This window comes from Chrysochloris asiatica, unplaced genomic scaffold, assembly GCF_000296735.1.
Source record: "Chrysochloris asiatica unplaced genomic scaffold, ChrAsi1.0 scaffold00054, whole genome shotgun sequence".
NCBI classification, from domain to species: Eukaryota; Metazoa; Chordata; class Mammalia; order Afrosoricida; family Chrysochloridae; genus Chrysochloris; species Chrysochloris asiatica.
The window spans coordinates 12,802,956-12,809,655 of NW_006408572.1; the positions used below are offsets into that span (position 1 = coordinate 12,802,956).

A 6,700-nucleotide genomic window follows, 5' to 3' on the forward strand; every position below is an offset into this window, starting at 1 on the left:
TTGAATCTCATTAAAGATGGGAGTGAGGTGAAGGGGTGCATCACAGTTCTCCATTTCCCCCTCCCTTGTCCCCTCTTTCCAGATCCACTCACTCACTACCCTGAAACCCCAGAACTGAAAATCTCTCTTGGTTTATGCCAAGTGGCTTCGTCATCATCCTAAACCTGGACGCAAACCCACCAGGGGGGAGGGGGGATGGCGAAATTGCACCCCAGGTAAAGCATTTCCTTACAAAACCAATTCCACTCTTAAGACAGAGTCTCACAATAAATGATTCTAAAATAGCATTCTCTCCATTTTCTGACCCCCGACCTGCCTTTGACACTCAGGGTTGCACCCTGGAACCCAACAGCAAATGGCTCTAAGGGGCCTATAGGGTGTCAGCTCTCCCCTGCCATGAACCTGCTGTTGCCACATCACTGTTTGCCACCTCACTGTCAGTTTGCCTCACCAATTCCTGTACACCTGATTTTACAGCTTCCCTCTCAGAGGGATGGGAACAGTCCTGTTTCCTTGTGGTCAAGGTGCACGGGTTCTCACCACGCCAAGCATTGGATGAATGCAGAGCAGCCTCCCATCAGCCTCGTCCTGCGAGGGCCCTCAGGCACCATGCTGCCCTGTGTCCCATGCTTCTTCTCTTTCCAAACTGTGGAAACTCAGTGACTTTTCCAAATCCTGTAATGGTCTGGAATCAGGGCCCTGGCTAAGACTCATCCCTTCAAGAAAAATATATCATGGGGGAAACAAGATGGCCGACTTACCGTAAGGAGCTGTCAAGGGCTGGAAATAGGTGTGCCTAGCAGCAGATTTGAAAAGCAGTTTCTCTTCACAGCATCTCTTTTTATACCATCTGATAGCATCTTGATTCACCATGGCAGTGGCAGCAGTAAAATGGGCTCTATCAAACAGAACTGCTTTGAAACATTTACTTCCAGTTCAAAATGGCGCTTTATATTGTGTTTGTCATAAATCTACATATTCTTCTCTTCCAGATGACTATAATTGCAAGGTAGAGCTTGCTTTGACATCAGACGGCAGGACGATAGTATGTTACCACCCTTCTGTGGACATTCCATATGAGCACACAAAAGCTATCCCTCAACCAGATCCTGTGTATAATAATGAAGAAACACATGATCAAGTGCTAAAAACCAGACTAGAAGTAACGGATGAGCCCCTTGAGCAAGGACCCATGATAGAACAACTTAGCAAAATGTTCTTTACTACTAAGCACCAGTGGTATCCTCATGGATTGTATCACAGACGTCATAAGAAATTGAATCCTCCAAAAGACAGATCATTTCAAGGTTCTCATTAGGAATCAGAGAAGAATGTTATACTTTGCTCATTTGCCACTTGAGAAAATATGATCTGGTGTAGTCACTACTATGTTAAATAATAAAATAATAATAATATAATATAAATATATATATATATAATGGGTTCTCTAGGAAACTGGGAGGCCTGATGTGGCACTGTGGGATAAAACACTGGACCACAAAGTTGGTTTGAACCACAAGGTCAATGGTTCAAACTCACCAGCCACTTCTTGAAAATCCTATACAGGGTTGCTATGAGTCGGAACCGACTCACCAGCACTTAACAACAACAACAACTAGGAAGGGGCCTTGGTGGGACTGTAGGATAATCACTGGACTGCAAATCACAAGGTCAGTGAGTCAAAGGGATTTCTGTGAGTTGGAATCGACTCAATCGTAGTGGTTACGGAACTGGGAATGGGAATGACAAGGGGTGGGAAGAAGAGTAAATGTTAAATGATTTGGTAATCAGACTTTGATTTCCCAAGTTTTGTTTTCCTGATTACAAACCTAATATCCACATAAAATTTTTCATTACTGGAAAGTATAAAATAAAGAAGATAAACCATTTTTGTCTTTGCATGCAGTGCTGTTGTTGTTGTTAAGTGCCTTGGAGTCGGTTCCTACTCATAGCGACCCTGTACAGGGTTTCTGAGACTGGAAATCTTTACGGGAGCAGAACGCCTCTTTGAGTTCTTTGAGTTTGAGGGGCAAAAAGAAATTTGAAGGAGCAAGATTAGGGCTGTAGGGTGGATGGGGTAAGGTTTCCCAATGAAATTCTTATAGTATAATGCGGGAGTCCAGCTCTCGCAGGGTCGGGAGATTCTAGAGGAGATGCGGAATTGGTGAAAATGAAAGTAATTGAGGAGTCTCTGCTTAGTTGGCTGATGGAGCTCAACTGCCCCAGCTTAGCAACAGTCTTTATTTATACTTAAAGTTACACAATGCATAACGATCTGACACATTAATATTTTTCCTTGAAGTACTACACATTTTTGATTATATCAATCATTCTTTTACCTTGTGATTATAAAATATTAACAAACGTATTTCTACAATGTCCCACTTGACCTTTCCATATCCTGTTCGTTTTCTTATCATTAGATACTTTTCTTCTGATATCATCTCTTCTTCTACATAAGTGATAAACTGTCTTTTCTTATTCCTATTAAAAGGTCAAGTTAAACTTTAGACAGATGATTTTTACTTTTTAGACTTTTAACTACATTCTTTTTCTAGTATAAGTTTCTGTTGACTCAATTATCTTTGCTTACACTATCCCATTGTTTTTTCTAGCTATTCATTAATCTTTACCCTACATAAGGTACTACTCATATTCTCTATAGCAACAGCATTGCCAACATTTATTCAATTGTTTTGTCTTTCTAAAGTATTCATTAAATTGCCTAGCAACAGTGTTTCTATGTTTCTTTCTTACTTCTGGGGTCATGAGGCATGCTGAAGGGCCCAACCTGGCTAATTGGTGCAGAAAAGGAAGACTACTAAAATGTGTCCACTTTCCATTTATGTTTACCATTCTCTGCCCATCTATGTAGGCTCCTGTATATGTTAGTGGGGGGTTTATGGGTTCTGGTCAGTAATAGGTAGTCCACTTTCCTTGAGAGGGTCACCATAATTTACCACCTATCTTAAGTGAGATCCATGGGGGTTGGTCAGCTTCACTTTTGCTTTTTATCTGCTTCTATGATCTCATAAATGCAGCTGCTTTGTATTCGGGTTTTTCTGTGGGAGGGAATAGGTCATGCTGCCTTGATTTATTTACAATTCCCTTTGAATCTAATCCAGTGAAGTTGAGACAATTTTGCAAGACTGGTTTTTCCTAAGCTCTGCAGAACTCACAGTGGAAGCCGTGAATGTGGCAGTACACTCTATCTCCACAAGTGGTATCAGAACCATCCCAAAGAAGAGAGATAAAGGGTGCTCTCCCAAAAAACACCTGCCATGCGGATGCTTCTTTGCTGGGGGACTATGTCAAACGGCAATAGGGGGCTGGCTCCCAGCAGGATAACCTTTGCTGCCTGGGAAGAATGAGCATTGTTCTTCAGCAATACTTTCCTGGCCTTTTTCTCACCAGTGTAGTGTTCAGTTTTCTTAAAACTTCCTCCAAATAAGTCCCTGTGCTCATCCTTTGAGAAAAATCTCTTGAGATGGCTCTTTTTTTTTTTTTTTTTTTGAGATGACCCTTTTCGATTAAAAAAAAACACCCAGTTGCCGTAACCTTCTGAATTGACCTTTCTGCCTTCAGAGGCCACTGTTTTGATACGATTTTAGCGCTGTAGGATAAAGCCCTGGCTCACAAGGTTAGTTGAACCACAAGGTTGGCAGTTTAAACTCACCAGTCGCTCGCTCCTTGGAAACCCTATACAGAGTCACTATGATTCAGAACCGACTGGACAGCACTTAACAACAACAACAACAATAAAGTGTGGTGCTGTAGGATCTGCAAGGTCAGCAGTTAAAACCCACCAGTCACTCCTCAGAAACCATATACAGGGTGGCTATGATTCAGAATCGACTCAATGGTACTTAATAACAACAACAACGAAACTAAGACAAGTTTATTACTGAGAGAACGTGTTTGAAGCCCTCCACTGATGGCAGAGACATGCTTAAAGATGTTTTGTTTAGAATAAACTGGAGCATATATGAACTAGAACCCAAGTAGCAGTACTTTTTGACTCTTACTCTTGTGAGTGTAAACTTGTATCTTTTGAGCATTTTTCCAGTTATTTCTTTACGATAAACACCAGAAGCAGGGTTCCTGAATCATGCTTTTGGAACATGTAACCATATTACTCTTCTATATGATCAACTCCATTTGCCATTCTCCCCTCCACATGCATACACACAAACATGTACACACACGTCTATGCATACAGACTCACTGTGCGAGGATTTATCTCCCCACATCTTTGCAACTGTATATCACCACACAAATTTTGCCAATGTTATAGTTGAAAAAAATAATTTACTAGGGTTTTCATCTTTTTTTAAAAAAAACTGACCATGTGTGGAACTGAACTTCATTTCATATGCATTTTGGTCACATGGTTCTTCTATGAATAACCTTCATATTCTTTGGCAATTTTTGTGGTTTATTTAAAGGACATTCCTGAGTCTAAGATGGTAGTAATCCCTCTCGCATATTGCAGATGTTTCCCCCATTTAGACATTTGTCCCTTATCTTACTTGAACCTCACAATAATCCCATGGGCTAGGCAAAGCAGCTGGCATGATCCCCACTTAATTGATGTGGAAACTATGACTCAGCGAGGAATGGGTTGCCCAAGGTAACAACACTCTTGAGGTATACCAAGCTGTTCTGTTGCTCAGAATTCTGCCCACATCCTTAGGGATTCTGGGTTAGGCATTTGTCTTGTTAATCAAAAGGTGACCAGTTCAGATCCACCAGCTGCTCCAATGGAGACCTATAAGGCAGTTTGCTTTCATAAAGACGGGCAGTCCCAGAAACCTATGAGGCAGCTCTATTCTGTCCTATACGGTTGCTGTCAGAATGGACTCAATGGCAGTCGATTTTATTTTTATATAAATTTAATTAAGCCTTGGGCTGCTGACCCAATATGTTGATGGGTCAAACCCATCAGCTACCCTGCAAGTAAAGGAAGAGAATGTCTGCTCCCGTAAAGATTTACAGTTCTGAAAAACATACAGGCTCTCTATGAGTCACAGTTGACTCAGTGGCAGGGTTTGCTTTGGGTATATAAATTTAAATTTCTTAAATATCTGGGCTTCTGTTTTCTTCCTGCGTCAGAAAGGGAGCTGAACTAAATGATCTCTCTCAAACTCTCTTCAGCTCTATTGTCTTCAGATTCTGTGATTTCAGGAACAAGAGTGAATCACATGGATACAAGGGCAGTCTTTATCCTCACAGCACAGATGTGACTGTTGTGTGGGTGGGCGTAGGCACAGCTGAGTTACCCTCCTAGTGGCCCTCCCCTCCTCCACGTCTGCAGAGCAGGAAGGTTCCCATGACTAAGGGTCATGTTGTCACCCCCAGGTGGAGAATGAGGTGAGTGAGGGCCTTCAGACCTGCCACGCCTCCCTTTTATCAAAAGGAACCAAACAGGGCAGCAACAATCAACTTCAGCATTGTTTTTTTTTTTCTTTCCAGGATTGGAAAATACTAGATCAAAGGAGCAGCTACTTCTTTCCATGACCTCAGCAGACATCATTAATGGATGCCTGCACACACCCTCTGAGCCTGCCTTCATCATCTTCCTTAGCACTACATAGCATGAAGCAACTACTATTGACTGAAATCAACAATGAGGGTAGGGGTGGGGGTGGGGGTGGGGGAGGGGAGTAAAACCTTGCTTCCAAAGTGCAGCTGACTAAGGGATCTAATCATTGACTTCTCCATTAGCAGCCCGGCACTTAGCCCAGCACACCACCAGAGCTTAGAAAATAGATCCTCAAAAATCAGAAGACACATAGTTAAGCTTTGTTAACCGCGAGAAAGATGAGGCTTTCTGCTCCCGTAAAGATTTACAGCCTTAGAAACCATACAAGGGGTTGCTATGAATGGGAACCAATCAACCAACCAACCAGCCAATAGAATGAACAAATCATTCTTAGGGGAAATACATCCAGAATAGTCCTTAGAAGCAAGAATGGTGAGATTTCAACTTGCTTGCTTTAGACACAACGTTAGGAAAGCTCAAACTCTAGAAAACGCCATTGTGTGTGTTAAAGTCGAAGGTTAATGAAGCTGAGGGATGGACTGATACATCAGCTGCAACAGTAGTCTCCAACCTATCAACAATTAGGAAGATGCCGCAGGACCACTGATTGTTTCTTTCTCCATGAGTTGGAGCTGACTTCATGACAAATAACAATATGGCCCTTTCTATGGAAAATTCATAAAGGCAGAGTGGTTGACTTGCTACATGTTGATAAATTTCCATCCAAAAAAGTGGTCACATTTACCCTGCCACCAGTTGTATGACTATACATTTTCCCATATCCTCATCCTCAATGGGTAGCATTATTCTTTTGATTGTTTTATCAACCGGAAGGGAGAAAAAGTCGACTCTTAATTGCATTTGATCAATACTAAGGTTATTTTTTTTTTAATGCAGCTATTTAACTATTCTTTTGTGAATTACCTGTTTATATCATTTGCCATGATTTTTCTTGGGGTGTTCATCTTTTATTTCCTTTTGGATTTGCAAATATTCCTTATACATTAGTGATAGTAATTATTTGTCATATATATTTTTGATCAAGTCTAGCAATGTTTTGGAGTCTTGGTGTGGCGCCATAAGACAAGCACTGTACCACAAGGTCGGTGGTTCAAACTCACCAGCCTCTCCTTGGAAACCCTATACAGGGTTGCTGTG

General features: G+C 41.5%; 1 pseudogene; it reads left to right on the top strand.

The window, feature by feature from the left end:
• The first annotated feature begins 871 nt into the window (after window positions 1–871).
• LOC102828541 lies at window positions 872–1,318 on the top strand (annotated as a pseudogene).
• The last annotated feature ends 5,382 nt before the right edge of the window (window positions 1,319–6,700 follow it).